Source organism: Cupressus sempervirens, chromosome 4, assembly GCF_028749045.1.
Source record: "Cupressus sempervirens isolate cs-2001-9-10 chromosome 4, ASM2874904v1, whole genome shotgun sequence".
NCBI classification, from domain to species: Eukaryota; Viridiplantae; Streptophyta; class Pinopsida; order Cupressales; family Cupressaceae; genus Cupressus; species Cupressus sempervirens.
The window spans coordinates 503,136,924-503,156,638 of NC_143121.1; positions in this window are offsets into that span (position 1 = coordinate 503,136,924).

The following is a 19,715-nucleotide window of genomic DNA, read 5'->3' on the forward strand; positions in this document are numbered from 1 at the left end:
AACAATATGCCAGCAGACCAAGCAACATTCATAAAGGCCCTAGAGACCTTTGGGAGTAAATCCATTGACACTCCTATTTTTGGAGGGAAGATGGACCTTGATGTTATTATGGATTGGATGGAGGCTCTTGAGAGTCACTTTGTATGTCATGGAATATCAGAAGGGAAGAAGGTGAGGCTAGCTCAGTCAAGGATGAAACGGGCAACACCCACTTGGTGGAATTTTATTTAGGAGGAGAGAGTCAAAGAAGGAAAGAATAGGATTACATCTTGTAAGGTAATGTCTAACATGATCAGAGATACTTATATCCTTGAGGACTATGAATTCTAGTTACACATGAGAAGGCAAAATCTAAGGCAAAAGGAGTTCACTGTCAGTGCATACACTAAGGAGTTTCATAAGCTTTGCATCAGGTCAAGAATGGTGGAGCCAAATAGTGTGAAGATGGCAAGATATTTGATTGGTCTGAGGTATAATATACAAGAGGAAGTTGCCATATTGTGCCCCAACACTATAGCAAAGTGTCTGCAGCTAGCAATAAAGATTGAGGAGAAGACAAAAAGGAGACAAGAAAATTCTAGCAGGGGCAGAGGAGGTAGAACTAATCAACAACAGGGAAGAGGAAATTTCCAAAGGAGGCTAGAATAATAGAGGTGAAAGCTCACAAAGAGGGATTCAAGGGTTCAGAGGGTGGAAGAGGCCATTTAACGAAGGCAAAGGCTGTGAAGGTGAAGGTAGGGGACATGGAACCATAAAGTGTTATTCATGTGGGCAACTAGGGCATACAATGGATCAATGTCCACTCAAGAACACAAATTCCCCTAATCAGAATAGAGATAGAAGAAATATGATGTTGAGGAGGACTATGCTGAAAGTACCATTAAAGACAAAGCCAACACAAATAAAATCCTTGCTTAGAACTGAAGGTAAGGCATATGGCTTGTGCAAAATAATTGTTGATTATGGATCAACAAATAATGTTGTATCCTTAGAGATGGCTAAGAAGTGTAAACTTAAGAGGTTACCTCATGTAGCTCCCCATAAAATTTCATGTTTAAAAAAGAACCATAGTTTTACAGTTGAAGAACAAGCATGGGTAGAATTTGAACTTGGAGAGCATAAGGACAAGGTGCTATGTGAGATCATTCTTATGGATGCATGTCATTTGAACCTATGGAGACCATGGTAGTTTGGTGTAAAGGCTCAACATAATGGTGAAGAGAATACTTATTTGATAGAGAAGAATGGTAGACAATTCAAGATGGATCCTTTACCTGATTATATGGTGAAGGACCAAGATGATGGAGTAGTCAAATTGATTAGGGGTAAGGAGTTATTGCAAATGAGTAAAGAAGATGATTTTCAAGGGTATGCTCTCATTGCCAAGCCAAAAGAGGAAGTTAGAAGTAAAGAACCAATACTTGTAGAGGTTGCAAAATTGCTAAAACAATATCCTTCCTTAGTCATAGAGGAGAAACCAGAATCTTTACCACCTATTAGAAGCATCAAACATCAAACTGACTTAGTGCCTGGTGCAACCTTTCCCAACAATTCTGCCTACAAGCTCACACCATGACAGAATGCAGAGGTAAGTAGACGAGTTGTAGATTTGTTGAATAAAGGGTTGGTGAGGAAAAGCTTGAGCCCATGTGCATGTCCTTCAGTTCTAGTGCCCAGGAAGGATGGCAAATGGAGGCTTTGTGTTGATTTAAGGGCAATTAATAAGATCACAACCAGGCATAGGTTTCCAATGCCTAAAATTGAAGATCTAATGGATTATCTAGGAGAATCACGTGTTTACTCTAAATTGGATTTGAAATTGGGAAATTACCAAGCTAGGATTAGATAAGGAGATGAGTGGAATGCAAATTTTAAGACTGATGAGGGACTCTATGAGTGGCTAGTGATGCCATTTGGCTTGAGCAATGCACCTAGCACATTCATGAGATTAATGAATGAAGTTTTGGTACAATTCCTTGGCAAGTTTGTAATACTTTATTTAGATGACATTCTGATATTTAGTAGGAATAAAGAAGAGCACTTGGAGCATCTTGAAATGGTGATGAAAAAGTTGCATGAGGAGAAGCTACATATCAATTTGGAAAAATGTGAGCTCTTTAAATCTAATTTAGTTTATCTTGGTTTTGTGATTTCTAAAGGATGCCTAAAAATGGATCCTAGCAAGGTAGAAGCTATTCTAAATTGGCCAAGTCCTAAGGCAATAGGAGGTGTTAGGATTTTTCATGGTTTAGCTACCTTTTATAGGAAATTCATAAGAGGTTTCAGTGGGATAGTAGCTCACATACTTGACACCATAAAAGGAGGAATCAAATGTAAGTTTAGGTGGACTGAAGCAGCAGAGAGAAGTTTTTAATTATTGAAGAAGAAAGTGGCAGAATTACCCACCTTAATGCTACCTAGTTTTGACAAAGTGTTTATTGTGGAGTGTGATGCTAGAAAGTATGTTATAGGAGCAGTCCTTAGTCAAGAGAACCCTCCCATTGCATATTTTTCAAAAAAAATTAACTGAAGCAAAGCAAAAATATTCTACATATGACCTTGAGTTGTACTCCATGGTTAAAGCACTAAAGAAATGGAAGCACTATCTCATGCCCAAGGAGTTCATAATATATATTGATAATCATGCCCTCAGTTTTCTAAATAGGCAAGATAAACTCAACCATAGACATGTTAAGTGGATGGAGTAGATTCAGGCATTTACATTTTCAATCAAACACAAAAGGGAACATCCAATGAAGTGGAAGATGCAGAAGTAGGAGGGTACACAATCCAAGAAGTCAAACTACAAAGTGAGGGATTGGAGCAAATCAAGGATCTGTATAAAGAATATTCTTATTTTAGAGTGATCTATAAGACTTGTTTGGAGTATGCTAACATTTTTATTGGTGACTTTGTTGATTATGTTTTGCAGGATGATTTATTGTTTAAGGGCAGTAGGTTATGTATACCTAAGTCATCAATGAGGGAAAACATCATCAAGGAAAAACACAATGGGGCTCTTGGAGGACATTTTGGAGTAGACAAGACATAGAAAAAAGTTGCAAGGTTCCACTATTGGCCTGGATTGTAGAATGAAGTTAGGAGGTATGTGGAAAGTTGTCTAATTTGCCAAAGAGCCAAAGGTACATCATCTAATTTTTCTAATTTGTCTAATACCTACAAAACCTTGGGACATTATAAGTATGGACTTTGTCCTTGGGTTACCTAAAATTGCTAGAGTAGACATGGTCTTTGTACTAGTTGATAGGTTTACAAAAATGGCTCATGTTATACCTTGTAAGAGTAACCATGATGCATCTCAAATTGTAAACCTTTTCTTTAGAGAAGTAGTTTGAATTCATGGACTTCCTACAACAATAGTGACTAATAGAGACACCAAATTTATTGGGCATTTTTGGAGAACCTTGTGGAAGAAACTTGGCACACATTTGGCTTATTCATCAGATTATCACCCTCAGACTGATGGCCAAACTAAGGTGGTGAATAGATCCTTGGGAAATCTACTTAAGTGTCTCACAAAACAACATGGTTTGGTTTGGAATCAAGTGATCATTCAAGCTAAATATGCATACAATGACTTTTTCATTAGGTCAATTGACATAACACCTTTTGAAGTAGTATATGGTTTCCATCCAAGAGGACGCTTGGAACTAAGGGATTTGCAAGACATGAAGTCTAGAAGTGCCACAGGGGAGACACTTGTTGCATTACTAAAGATAGTACATGATTAAGTCAAGGATCATTTGGAGAAAACAATAACTAAGTACATGGACAAGGCAAATTAGAAGAAGAAGGAGATCCATTTTAGGATTGGTGATTTAATAATGGCTTTTCTAAACAAGGATAAATTACCTAAAGGACCAGGTAGAAAATTATAGATGAAAAAGATATGTCCTTGCAAAATCTTACATAAATATGGGAATAATGCTTACAAATTGGAACTACCACAAGATATCGACATATCACCCATTTTCAATATTGTAGACCTAAAATTATACAAAGGGGACAACAACAACATGGATTCTAGTAGCAGTAGCAAGGCAGATGTTGAAGTAGAATGAATGAAGGATCTCCCACCCAATAAACCATTACAATTGGAGTGCATTTTGGATACCAAGATAGTCAAAAAGACTAGGAACAAGACATACAAGGAATATCTAATGAAATGGCAGGGCCTACCTAAAGTAAAAGTAATTTGGAAGGCAGAGGAAGATATCATCAAGCATGACACAACTCTTCAACATTTGGCAACTCAAGGGACTTGAGATTTTCAAACTAGGTGAGTATGGTGCAGGGGCCCTAGGTCCTATATTAGGTGGTCAAACATCAAGAAGGCTAGTATAGAAGGTCAATAAGTGTTCAAGATGACACAAGATAATTTAGGTAATCTCAAACATGCATTTAGACAAGTTGTTTACATGTTGAAATAAAATTACATGCAAGTCAAAGGGTGGTCAACAATTGGTCAACTATTAAGAGTTGACCAAAAAAAACATTTTCATGTTTCATAATCTTATTACATGTTTTAGTGTATCTTGGTAGACATTTGAATTTTTTGTGTGTAAAGATTGTATAAAGTTGTCATGCAACTTTTTGCAATTTTTCTTGCAAACTAGAAGTCTAATAATTAGATCTTTGTATTGGATCGTGCATAGATAAATGAAGTTGTAAGGTCAAGAGTTGGGACCTATAAGTTTTTTATCTTCAACCTAGTCTGGTTGGGATGACATGGTGCAAATTTGGAATGAAATAATACATGCTTTTAAGGGAAAACTGTACACAGTCAGCAAGCATCCTTCTAATTTCCGTTGCAAGGAGATAGTAAGTAATTGGTTATATTTTTAGAAAGTTGTGTTTTTGTGTATTGGTGAAGTAAGTAATTAGTTTGTTCAAATAGGATAAAGCATTCGTTAGATTTGGATTTTTGTTGGCCTGTTGTTTACCTTAGACTGCAATAAGGGCTTGAACAAAGTAAGTAAATCTTTTCCATTTCCCACGATGAAAATTTTGGGTGCTAGGTGTGAAGGGAGGTAGTATGACAAGGAATATTTTTATGCTTTAAATCTTTCCAAACTCCACATGACTATGATTTTATACCAGCATTTGGGTCTATACAGTCTGATTGCTCAATGTGTTGACACCCTAAATCTTATTATAGAGATCAAGAAATGGATCGTAGGGGATTGAGCTTTAGTACATAGTAAGGTGGGATAATTTCAATGGTATTGGAAGAATCAAACTCAAGGTTGGTTTCAGGATTGGGAGCCTAGAAGTTCAAACTATGATTTTAAGCCTTAAAGCTTGAAAACTAAGGCTTGAGGGTTAAGGGGTTAGAAGTTAAGAGTCAGAACCCATCTTGAGGATTTAGATATATATTTTTTAATGTCAAAATGGATTTTTCAATTTATTTGGGGGATTTTTTGTAATTTTGTGAAGTTTAGTGCTAGTTTGGGTGAAACAGGGCTACTGGGATTGAGCCCCTATTAGGCCTCCTAGTGTAACTTGTGGATTTGGCTTAAGAAGAAGCCCATAACCTATCAAATGGTCATGAATATTGGTGGAATAGTGGAGAAAGATGTATTTGTGTGTGTGGAAGCTTGAGAACCTAGAGAGTGCAAGGGAGTGAGGTGTGTGAGAGCTTGTTTGCCTTGTTGGAGGTTAAAGGCTAGTTGGAAGATAGAGAAAGTTTGAGAGGGTGAAATTGGTATGTGGAAAGACCAATCACCTCTACCCTAGTCTTGAGTAGGTCCTAGGAAGGGGTATTAGGATATCCTTTGGGTATTCCACCTATTACTTGCATCACATTATCTCATTCAATGTTATCCAACAACTAGGCATGTCTGAATTTGCCATTGACCCTAGGCACAAGATCACCATCAAATATGATGACGAGGTTGAAAGAAATTCTAAAGGTCTCATTGTGATCCCAATATGAATTGCTTTGGTTGAAAAAGATGTGGTTTTCCAAGTCCTAAACATACCACTCACATACATTTTTTTGCTGGAAAGAACTTGGATTCATGATATGCAAGCAACACCTTCTACATACCACCAGTGTATAAAGTTTCATTTCAACGATACTGAGATAGTTGTCCCCAATGACAAATCAATGTCTATAAACAAATTATTTGTAATCACCTAAAAATAGTCATCTAGACTATTAGCCCCCTTCTCAACATTTTGGCTAAATTAATTTAATCATTTATCTAGACCAAATTGCTAATAATCAATTTATTTGATTATAACCTATAGTTTGACTATGCTATCCTAAGTTTGTTATTTGATTAAAAGAACATGTCCCCTTTTAATTAAATAAAACACCCCATTCTTATAACCCACTTAAAGTGCACACATAAAGTCCTTTTTCTATTTTACAATTAAAAGAAAAGGCTTGTGAGACTTTTGTCTTATATGACAAGTCAACTTATATTCTATTGGTTGACTTGTGTGTGCACATGGATCACACCTATTTTCAAATTCCACCATTGATCATCTACCATCTTCATCTTGATCTCTACCATTCGTACGACTTTAAAAGGGAGAGAGCTTTCCCCCTCAAAGGATCGATCCATCTTTCGAATATTATTATGTTGCAGGTTTTCTAACAGGTTTCTTTGGAGCTTTGTGGAGAACTTCTCATTTCTTGTCTCATTCTCTCCTTACCATTGCACACTAGTTTAGATTCATACTTACATGCTAGTTTAGTTATTTTCTTTTAATGATCTATCTCACATAGTTTAAATAATGGTATTGTAACACTCTCATTCATATTCTAGCATAGCTGCATCTTGCATTTCCATTCTAGTTTAGTCTTCCATCTTGCATTGCATACTTGAGGGATTCCTTGAAGATATTTGCACTTTTGCTCTTGTCTCAAAGAACCTCTCGTTGCATGGTTTACTAGCAAGAAGCACATTTCTAAGGCTTGGTTGAGAGCTTTCATGCTTGAATATTAGCTTCTTGCACTCCATGGATAGGGAGGTCTAAGTCGACATCCAAGCATTCCAACTCATGAAATCGTTTGGATAGAATGGTTTAGAGTGTGACACATTTCTAGTGTACATTTTTGGCACCCACCGTGGGGCCAGATTGTATGTTTCGCCCTGCATTTTCTTAGTTTCTCTTGCATTTCCTTTACTGTTCTACATTCTTCTTCTTTTTACAATCGCTGTGTTGGGCGACATTTTTCCAGTTTCGCGCGACAGTTCACAGTACTGTTGTGCGACACTTTTTTTTGGAAATAGTGTCACACTTGAAGCCTGCATTCTATCGCCCTCTGTGCAAAACTCTGTCGCATGACTGAAGAAAAAGTATCGCCTGAACATAAACTATCGCCTTGCTATACTATAAAGTATTGCACGACATTTGTTCAGCAAAAAGTATCGCCTGACAATTTTTTGCTCATTCCTTGAGGGATTTGATCAAATTTCTTCTTAGTTGGCCGACTGTTGTTTTTAAGCAGATTTCTAGACTGTTTTACAAAGGTTTAATTCACAGTTTTTGTGATTATTTCGTGCTAATTTGTGGGCTAACAAGTTGTGATTGCAGGTTGCCCTCTTTGTGAAGAAAAATTGAAACCTTGCATAAAAAAGAATGCATGTCAAAGCTTCAAATGTGCAAGGGCTACTAAATTGTTTGCAGGGATGCCCAAAGCATAAAAACTCAAACTTGCTTATTTTTTGTTTCCATGTGCGGCATTGACTAATTGTTCATTTTTCATAGGCACATAAAACTTGTGATTGGAGTCTTTTGGTAATAGGAGAGTATGCTCTTCACCCTCATGGTGAATTAGAAATCTTGACTTGCCATTTGGTTTCAAAAGCAAGGGGTAACTGAATCTTCCTGGCATGTTTGGGAGAAAACGATTGGAATAGGAGAGTATGCTCTTCACCTTTGTGGTGAACCAGAAATTTTGACTTCCAAAAGTTGATCCACTCTGTGTAGTTAGAATCCTTTAGAGGGCCTGCTCTCGGACAACTTGAGAGGAATGATCCAAGTGGGGACAAGCCGATTACCTGGCTCTTCCAAGCCACTATAAACTCAAGGCTACCAAGGACACAAAACTTTGGTAGATGTAGTGTTTGTCTTTGCCTAGTGTGATCGCTTATGGGATTTTGACCATAGGGAGATCACTAGGCAAGAATGCTTAAGGTACTCTTGTGGTCACGAGATTGGTTACTCATCACAAGGTGAGGTGTCCCATGATTGGGAGCAAGAGGAAAACTATGAACGAAAGCCCGATCTAAAAACCCTAAGTTAGTAACTACCTGTTTTAGCCGCTCAACTTCTTGGTGCAAGGATCGATCCTAGTGGACTACCCGGATCACCCCAAGATTTTACACTCACCATATGTGTTCCCTTGGTTGTGCTTATGGAACTTCCATGACAAAGCCAATATCTCTTGTGGAAAACCACTCGGTGTGAGGCAAAGGAGCATCAAGCATCGGCCAAGTTGTTGAGTAATGAACCGTGACTCTAAGGTAGATTGCTTGGCTATTGTTTTTTATGTTTTGACCAGTGTTAACATTCTTGCAACATAAACATTCCGATAAAAGTTGTTAGGAAGGTTGTTCTGATATCCCAAATGCATATTGACAAGGTTGTTTTTACCCTTGATCAATTGTTTTGAGACATGTTAAAACACTTACTGTTTGCAAACCTTGTCGTTTACTTATACAAACTGAAATGAAATACTGTCTGATTGAAACAACTGTCTGATTGACAAATTGAAACAAACTTCAAACTAAAAATTGACTTTTTTTTGCACAAAATTGGCACTCTATCGCACGCTCTCACGAGAAATATCGCACGACATATTTTTACCCAAAAATCTATCGCATATCAGTAGTAAATTCTGTCACACCGCTTATAAAATTCTGTCGCACTCAGTTACAATATCTGTCGCTTAAACAAAAAGTGTCACACCCATGTTAAAATTCTGTCGCATGACACTATTTGCTGAACTTATGTCACCCTCCTTTGAGAAAGTATCGCCTACAGTCACTTTGGGTCAAAAACAGAGTTTACAATTGGATTTTTTTGGTCTAAGGAGCATGACGTTGGTCACCCTTGATCCTAGCTACGTATCAGTGTGTGAAGAATTCGTCCTCGGTTGAAAAGATGGGTTTAGTCCGTCGAATGTAAGTCTTGAAACATCTTGATGAATTACTTGTCAAAATTCAGCTATTATTTTATTCTAGCTATTTGCTATTGAGCTTCTCACTCGTCTACTCGGCTCGAATCACCCGTGCTGTAAGATCTTGAGCACTGTTTGACAAGCCATCTATCACATTTTGACAAGTGACTAGTCCTGATCGTAAAAGCTTCAAATTCAGCTCGCTTTTCTTGTCCTACTAAACAAAGACAACTCTTTACATGCCGGTCACAACCAGACATCAAGGTGGTGACAGTAATCATAGCCCTTTCATTTTTAGGCAATTGGAGACACGACCTAAGCGTCCTCACAAACAACTTTGTGTGGAAGATCCCGAGTCTACTCAAACACAAACAACTAACGTTAGGCATAATCCGCTCTATAGTTTTGAAAATCCATTTGGTACACCCTCTGAGACACCCAAGGATACAAGTGGTATAGTCACTATGGTGCACCCTGATGAAATTAAGCGTCACCTAGAAGAACAAGCACGTGAAACCCAAAAGACTTTGGAGGCGATATATGCTATGGAAAGAGAAAACCAACAAGTCGACACTGACAATCAGGCATGCTATGAAGGATATAAAGGAACTTGTCCTCGAAATCCTTTTGAGAACAATGATGGTAATCACACGCCTCCAAGGACTCCTAGAGTTGCCGCTGGCACATGTCCTTCACCACCTAAACCATCTCATCATGATAGTGATGAAGAAGTAACTGGCGAAAACGTGATCAAATTTCAACAAGATGGCTTCGCCCAAAAACTAATGCTTAGAGCTTTAGAGGAAAATGGAGACCAATACCTCTGATACATGGTAGCTAGGGGATGGAAACTCCCTCAAGGTTTTAATGTTGAGCATATTATTCCAAAACGAGAGCCCACTGAGGCTAAAATCTTAAGCGAAGAAATACAGGAACTAAGGAAACAATTTGCACAACTGCAAACTTCAAAAGAGGCACCTAAAACATCATTTGTTGAATCAATTTGCGCTCTTCCATTTGATAGGAGTCTATACATGTTGTCATTTCCTAAGGATATAGAGGTTCCTAAGTATGACAAATACGATGGAAATGGTGACCCTCACGACCATGTGAGACATTTCTATGCTATTAGCATGGACTTTATGCATGAAGACACCTTTCTTATGCTTATGTTCCCTAGAAGTTTGAGAGGACAAGCCATGGAATGGTTTACCAAATTGAGTCCGCCTCTCAAGACGTTTGATGAACTCGCACAATGCTTTATCCAGCAATATTTATACAACATTCAACATCCTATGACTGTGCTAGACTTATGCAACATCAAACAAAATCCAAGAGAATCTTTTGCAATATGCCTTTAACGATGGAGATCTTTATACTCTTAGTATCCTCGGTAAGTGCCTGAGGCTAAAAAAATTGACATTTTTGTCAATACGCTTGTACCTGAATTATACTTTGATCTAAGAAAATAGTTATTCACATCCTTCAATGCCATGGTGGAAAGTGCATATCGCATTGAGGATGTTGCTATCAAAAGAGGTGACATTGTCATCAACAAGGATAAAGTTAACAATGGAAACAGTAAAGACAAAGGCAAACCTTGGAACAAAAACAAGTATGTTGTCAATGATGGAGTAGTGGACACTCCTAAGACTAAGGAGCCTGCATTTAACCTTTCCAATGCCATCTATGCAACAAAACAACAAGAAGATTCAAAGCCACAACCCTTTGACAAAGGCTCTAAATTTGCGAGGAAGCGACGTATTTACACACCTATGGTCGAACCTTATGAAGTGGTTTTAAAAACCTTAATTGCAAACAAATTGGTTACCTTGCCAGACAACTCATGTCCTTATGATCCACTCGTTAGACCTCCATGGTGGAGAGAAGATCATACTTGCAACTATTACAAAGTAAAGGACATAACACAAAAAATTGCTTCAAACTAAAAGATGTAATTCAAGACCTCATCAAAGCTGGCAAAGTTTTCATAGATGGCCTTGTTAAAAATGTTGATCATAAGGCTTTCCAAAAACTATTACCCAAATACGAAAAGGGTGAGACCTCAAGGGCAGCTACCAAAAAGAATCATGATGCCAAAATTAGTTATGCTTATACTAACACTGATAATGTTATAGGCATGCTTGAGCCTGTTGAATACATATGTATGGCAAGCTCCAACAATGACAACTGGCCAAATTATGAAGCTGAAGATGAACGACCAATAGTGATCTTAAGGACATGATCCACTCCTCAAGATCGTACTGATACTAGACCCAAGGTGGTACTTTGAGTGGCTGAGTCTTCATCTTCTCAGGGTGAACCACTTAACGCTGTCACTAGGGGGCAATCTAAGGTTGTCCTAAAAGTTGCTAATGATCCTAAAAATGCTTCATCATCTAAGCAACCAATTACTTCCAAGATCTCCAACTATGATCTTGTTAGCCAACTGCAATGGATGCAAGCACAAATCTCCATTTTTGAATTGTTAGAGTTATCTCCTTTGCACAAGGATATCCTTGAGAAAGCTTTACGTTTTGCCAATGTTCCCATAGATATTGATGCAGAACAATTCCAAGCTATGGTGAACCACATCTCCTCACCTCACTATCTCACCTTTTCTGAAGAAGATGACCGAGCTCTCAATCATCCCCATAACCTTGCTCTTCACGTCGAAGTTCAAATCTTTTGTACCCGTGTTTCCCAAGTCCTGATAGACAATGGTGCAGGGTTAAATATCATTTCATTCAATGTAATCCAACAGTTGGGCATGTCTGAATTTGCCATCGATCCTAAGCGTGAGATCACTATAAAGGCCTATGATGAGGTTGAAAGGCCTTCTAAAGGTCTAATTGTACTTCCAATCAGAGTTGGTCTAGTTGAGAAGAATGTCGTTTTCCAAGTCTTAGACATACCACTTGCATAAGACATACCACTTGCATACAACTTGTTGTTGGGATGGCCATGGATTCACGATATGCAAGCAATACCCTCTATGTACCATCATTGCATCAAGTTCCCATTCAATGGTACTGAGGTAGTTGTCCCCGGCAACAACTCCATGTCTATCGACACATTATCTGCTACTGAGACACTGGTTCCACATAATCGCTCATCTCATGAGCTAACACAATCTTTCACAGAGTGTGAACAAAAATTGAAAATGATGAGCCTTGGTATGGGCGAGTACACTTTGGACTCTATTGCTGCCTTACCAATTTCCCCTCGGTCCTATGGGAAACCAACTATTGCAAAGAAGTCTTATGCTTCTGCTATGACACTTTTTGTCACTTTTGTGCAATCTTCCATACCTCTAGAAATAGAAAAGGAAGAACAGGCCATTAGGGACTGGATCTACAGAGAAGAGGAAGATGAGGAGGTTATAGTGACTACTCCTATTTCTCCCAAAAGATATGGAAAGGGCTATAAATTTCTGACAAAAATGGGCTACCAAGGCCACAGGTGCTTAACTGGTTGTAAGAATGCTCTAGTTGAACCTTTAAGTCACACTCAAGGTCGTGATACTCGAGACACCGCTGGTCTAGGCTTTGGGCTAAACAATGATATACCAACCTGTGATCAAAGATTGCTCATGTCTAGTGAATCGGAGGATAATGACTCTCCCATAATTGCTACCACTGCACAAGATGAAGACTTTGTTCCTCTCACTTCCCTCCTTTGGGGAGAAGAAATAGTGATTGCTAATAATGAAGAAGCTTCTACCTCCCAACAACAAGAACAAGAAGGGTCTACTTCTGAGGACATAAATAGAGGACGAATTAGGCAGAATATTACTCGTCTCATAGCTACGGATCAGAGTACAAATTCTCATGAGTATGAGTGGAAAAGTCTCTCTGATGCATCTTGTGAGCTAGGGGTGGATGTCATTCACGCCTATACAACCCAAACCAATGTAATCGAACGGTCTAGTATAGGGTCGGATGAGTTTGACTCACAACATGTCTCAATGGATCACGCTAGTCCCTACAGGACTATTCCTGAGCTAGACTCCTTTGCAACATTTTCTATAGGCTCAACTTCACAAGTCACCAGAGATGACTCCTTCCATGTCAATCACATTGAAACTTCCCCCTCACTCTCGCTAATTCACCCAGATCTCATAGATTGGTCTATCCAAAATCAAAGACCTGAAATACGGTCTTTCCAAAATGACTATGAGATCGCCTGTTATCTGAACGCAATTGAACCTGTCACTTCTTCCACCAGTGAACCCGCAGTTAACATGATGGAATCAGATATCAAGTACCTCAGTCAAAAAATTAAAAGGAAAAATAAGCGATCAGATGGAAAAAACCACATTGTGGCAGTGTCTGATCCTCAAAAAAGTAAAAATAAAGGCGTATCTAATGTTGAAAACCTCTCTGAGGCATCTGCGGATGAGGTACTTGGTAGTCTACCAAGCTATTTCCAGGATAGATCTTCGGTTCTCATTGAACCTACACAGCCTATCAACTTGGGAACAAAAGAATGTCCTCAGATTATCCATGTAGCTCAATCTTTGTCAGATGAAGAAAAGACACAGTTTGCTCAATTCTTTCAAGACAAGAAGGTCAACTTCGCATGGACATACTCTGATATGCCAGGGCTTGATACAGATCTCATCATGCATCACTTATCAATCTCATCAGATGTCAAGCCTGTCAAACAGAAGTTGAGAAAAATGCATCCACATGTGGCCCTACTGGTCAAGACAGAGTTAGAAAAACTATTGAATGCAAACTTCATTAGAGCCATTGATTATGTAGAGTGGATTTCCAACATTGTACCTGTCTCTAAGCATGATAAATCCATACGAGTTTGCACTGATTTTAGAGATCTCAATAAAGCGTGCCCCAAGGATGACTTTCCACTAGCCAACATCGATATGATAGTGGACATGACTGCAAGTTATGAGATGTACTCGCTCATGGATGGATTTTCTGGGTATAACCAAATCAAGATAGCTCCAATAGACCAAGAAAAGACAGCTTTTACATGTGCATGGGGTACCTTTTGCTAGAATGTCATGCCTTTTGGGCTTAAAAATGCTGGCGCTATATATCAAAGAGCAATGACAACCATCTTTCATGATATGATGCATAAAAACATGGAGGACTATGTTGATGACACATTGGAAAAATCAAGGAAACGAGACACACATCTCAAAGACCTTAGTTTGATATTGGACCATATGGAACGATTCCAACTTAGGCTGAATCCAAAAAAATGTGCCTTTGGCTTCACTTTTGGAAAATTGCTAGGCTATATCATTTCAGCAAAAGGCATTGAGGTTGACCCTGAAAAGGTCCAAGCTATCATGGATATGCCTCCATCAAAGACTATCAGTTAGCTTAGAGGTCTGCGAGGATGTCTACAATCCATAAGAAGATTTATCTCTCAATTAGCTGATAAGGCTCAACCTTTCAATAAAAATCTACATAAAGGATCTACCCATATTTGGAACAGTGACTGTCAACAAAGTTTAGATCAAATCAAAGGCTACTTGGCAAAACCTCCAGTTTTGATGCTACCCATTCTGGGAAAACCTTTGATCCTGTACATTTCAGCTACAAATTCTTCTCTAGGAGCACTCTTAGCCCAAAGTGATGAGATGGGTAAAGAAAGAGCCATATACTATATCAATCGAATTTTGGTGGCTTATGAACTAAATTATACAAATATAGAGAAGGCATGCCTTGCTGTAGTTTTTGCCTCCCAAAAACTCTGGCATTATATGTTGGCCCATATAGTTCACTTGATTGCCAAGATAGACCCTTTGAAATATTTATTAAGTAAAGCCGCACTTACTGGTCATCTTGCTAAATGGATGATGATTCTTTCTGAATTTGACATTCAGTATGTTGAGCATAAGGCAATCAAAGGACAGGCCATAGCTGACAAGTTGGATGACTTCCCACTTGAAGATGTAGCACCTATGCAAATTGAGTTTCCAGATGCCTCAATCATGTACATTACTGACAGAACATGGAAGGTGTTTTTTTATGGATCCCATACACATAATGGAGCTAGAGCAGGGGTTTTGTTTGTTTCCCCTCATGGTTATATGATCCCAAAGTCCTACAAACTATTGTTCCCATGTACAAACAATATTACAGAGTATGAAGCATTAACAAATGGGATCAAAATGGCCCTTGAATGGCGAATAACTGAGCTACACATCTATGGGGATTCTCAACTGGTTGTGAACCAAGTGAATAATGAATATCAAACAAAGGATGACAAGTTGATCGCTTATAAAAAGTTGATAGATGCTCTAAGGAATTATTTTACCTTTGTAACATTCCAACATATTCCTAGAGCAGAAAACAAGGCTGCTGATGCTATGGCCACCTTAGCATCTATCCTCCAATTGCAAGAACATGAATCACGATTTGAGTTCCTAGTGGAAGAATTGCGTCATCCAGCCTATGATTCCTTGGATAACCAGATGATTTGCACTGTTGTGGGTCATGATTCCTCATGCTATGCAACTATTTTCTCCTACCTGCGTGATCAGGTTATTCCCGAAACCCTCACGCGCAACCAAAAATTCCAACTCCTTCGTAATGCCTCACACTACACTTTGGTCTCTAGTGACTTGTATAGGAAGGGTCTAGACGAAACGTTGCTTAGGTGTTTAGAGCTAGAAGAGTCTAAGAAGGCACTTGCCGAAGTCCACGATGGCATTTGTGGGGCAGATTCTAATGGCCTTGCACTTGCCCGAAAACTGCTTAGGATGGGTTATTACTGGCCCACCATGCAAGCTGATGCTGTGTGCTATGCAAAGTCCTATCAGAAATGTCAGCTCCAGGGCAAGAGTTAATCCCTTCTGTGACATATTGGCCATTTCAGCAATGGGCCTTTGACTTGGTAGGAAAGATTCATCCAAGCTCATCCAACTTTCATAAATTCATCATCACAACAACAGAGTATTTCACTAAATGGGTTGAAGCTATACCATTATCTGCTACTACAGGCAAACATGTTGCCCTGTTTATATTGAATCACATCATTTGCCGATATGGTATCCCATCCTCTATTGTTACGGATAATGGAGGGCAGTTCAAGAATAAGGACTTAAAGCAGTTGTGCAAAAAGTTTTGAATCAAGCAACACTAGTCCTCTATTTACTATCCCCAAGGGAATGGCCAAGTTGAGGCCTCTAATAAAACACTGCTAAAAATCCTACACCGCATAGTTCACAAGTTTGGGGAAGATTGGCACTTGCAAATAAATCTGGCACTTTGGGCCTATAGAACCACCATTCGTACTCCTACAGGGGCTACACCCTTTTCTCTAGTCTATGGCTCTAAGGTTGTTCTCCCGTTAGAAGTTGAGATAGCTTCTTTGCACGTCTCCTTACATGGGTTAATAACCGATGAAGATCATAGAGCTATGCGAGTACAAGAACTAGAAACCCTGGATGAACGTCGCAAGGCTACTTTTGATCACATAAGAGCTTATTAGAAGCGCATGTCTACACAATATAACAAGAAGGTTCACCCCCGTGAGTTTCAAGTAGGTGAACTCGTGCTTAGAGAGAATCCAAAAATTCAGCAACATCAAGAGCAAAAAGGGAAATTTGAACCTAACTGGTTGGGTCCTTACATTATCACAACAGCATTCGGGTCTGGTGCTTATCAGTTGTCTACTTCAGAGGGTGAAAAGCTTGCAGAACCTATCAACATCCTACACTTGAAGAAGTGTTATGCTTAGAGGCTTGCTGCTCAGCTATCTTGTATATATCTATGATCTTGAAAAAATTCTAAAAATCAGAAAATGTCTTGAAAAAAATGATCATCTTAGTGAAAACCTAGCAATAGGCACTTTGATGTATCACCAAAAAAATTGAAAAATTAAAAAATACAAATTTTTTTTTGAAAAAAATCCTGAAAAAAATCTATCAAGTGGTGAAAACCTAGAAATAGGCACTACTTGAAACTCTTGCACCTATGTCTATCAGTCTCAATCACCTACTTTGCTACACATTTGCTGGTTTGGAATTGTTTCTTGTCCTCATCTCAGGGGCATAGCTACTTATTCTATTAAGGTATTCTTATGCATTAGGGTTTCTTTGACAACTCACAAAATAGTGTTTCTCAACACTTCCCCCACCTCAACATCAAGTGTTTTTTAACACTTTTTAGATAGTCTACCTACGGTCTCCGATGTTGCGATATTTCTCACTATCAGAATCAAGTCTTGAAGAAATGGCCAAGTGACTTACACACACACACACTTTAACACTTAAATGACTAAGCTATGTTGACCTTTATTTACTTTGTGTGTTGTCTATGATGAGTTCTTTGCCATGTGTTCCCTCCCTAATAGTCTTTTGAGGATGTCATTGACTAGAAGACTGGGGGCATGGGACATATTTTCTTGATTTCTGCTTGTGGGTATACCTTGTTTGTCTATAGTGTTGTAAGCATTTATGCTTGACCTATTCAACATTTTGACTTACAAATGTATCATCCTTGATTGTTTCACAAGACCACACTTAGGGTTTATCTTGGCGCTTATGCCTTGATACAGGTGTAATCTTGCTAAATTAAACTTAGGGAATCTAATCGTGTAGTTATCTTGACTTACATGTCTCTGATGCTTAGATTGGATTTCCACATCCCTATTTGATATCGATCATATTCATATCCTCATAGTTATACTAGTGATGATTGTATGATCTCATGATGTCCCTAATAAATGCTCAATGATGAAATTAAGAGTCTAAATGTTATGAGTTTCTTGCTAGTAAACCACTTTGCATAGTAGCTTGCATTTTAGGTTCATGTCATTTATAATCTAGTTGCGCATTCCTACATGTGGGAAGAGCTCTCTTTTCATCTTTTTTTCTTCATGGACATATCAGCTAGCTGCTTTCATCTTTTGCTTCTTCATATCTTTTCACCTCCTTAATCTTTCGCTACATTTCTTTGCTATCCTGTCATCACAAGGGATTAATTCAAAAACATCATATACGATCTATCCAAGTGTCACATTTTCACAAAAATATTTAGATCTTTACCATCCATATGAGAGATCAAAATCAATACACATGAGCATATACACATACATGAGTTGAAAACAAAAATTGAAAAACCACATGAAAGATGAAACATACATTTTGAGACAAGTACACAAGAATATCGATAAAATCCAGTATCTCATATATATATCAAAGGTGTCATGGTACATATACAAATATGGGATCCAAAATATGGATATATGTCTCAAAAATACATGAGGTACAATCAAAACACAGCTATCGCTCTACATCATGTCTGATTGCCACCCTCTGCGGTTGGTGTTGGCCCTGGTGGAGCCTGTCTCCTATCCGGTGCCTGCACTGCGCCCTTTGATCTACCCACTCGCTCTGAATAGTCAGGAAAACCCTATCCTGGTGGTACCACACTCCTATAGGTGGCATAATAGTATGTAGCTAGTGCACCATGATGTGTTGCCTCTTGCCTCGCAGTATCCCGCTCTTGGCACAACTCATCTGCTCGTGCCCGCTCATCCATCAGCTGTTGATCTCGTACTGCGATGGTCACCTGAGCTGCTTGCAGCTCTACCTCCAAGGCACAAATCCTCACACCTTGATCCTCTCCTCCTGCTGGCTGCTTTGCAGGTGCCTCGACCCTCACCGTTTTCCATCTCCTCAGGGGCACCTCCTCCTCCCCACCATCATCATCATCAGACTCTAATGACTCCTCCACCTCCTGCATCATCTGCACTCGCATCCTCCTCCGCCCTACTCGATAGCTCTCCCCCTCCCTTTCCCTCCACCTCCTCCTCCCCCACCACCTCCGCCTCCCACTCCTGTAGGTGCCACATCTGGATCTGTGAACTGAGGGAACAAGTGTCTCTGCATCTCATAAAGATACCCTGGATCTACCCCTGCATCTGCCACATCTGGGCGATAATCCCAAGGAGTCACTACTAGCGTTGTTGTATCCCGAACTGCTATCTTGATCCAGGGGATGAAAATTACTGAAAAGTAAAATGTCCCCAATGCTCCAAGAATCAACATCATTACAAGTGTTCACAATGTTTACTCCAACATAACTCGAACGATCAAAATTGGAGTTCAAGTGCAAAAATTATGACTGGTCAAATGGTCAAACTGGGACCAAAGGTCGTAAAAGGGTGAAAAAATAATCATCTCAAAAGTATTTGACAATGGATTCCAAATGAAAGAGCTCGTCAAAAGCTTTCCAATGGCGTTCGTTTCATCAAGAACGGAGGTCGGATATAAAAGTTATGATGGTTTCAAATTCCAGTAAAAGTATGGATTTCGATGACATCAACATGACATCACGAAATCATAAAGAGAGGGAAAACATTCAAATTTGAATTAAAATAGCTATTTAATTCGAATTAAAGGAATGAGATAATGGGAGTTGAACTCCTAAACATAGGCCTCCTAAAATTAAGGCCAACCAATGGGCTATTCATGGTATATGGAATATTAAGGGAAGAGTTGTTATCTATTCATAACAAATCCGCCCAAGCTTATTTAATTAGGGGTATTTGTTGAAAACAAACCCTTAATTTTGGT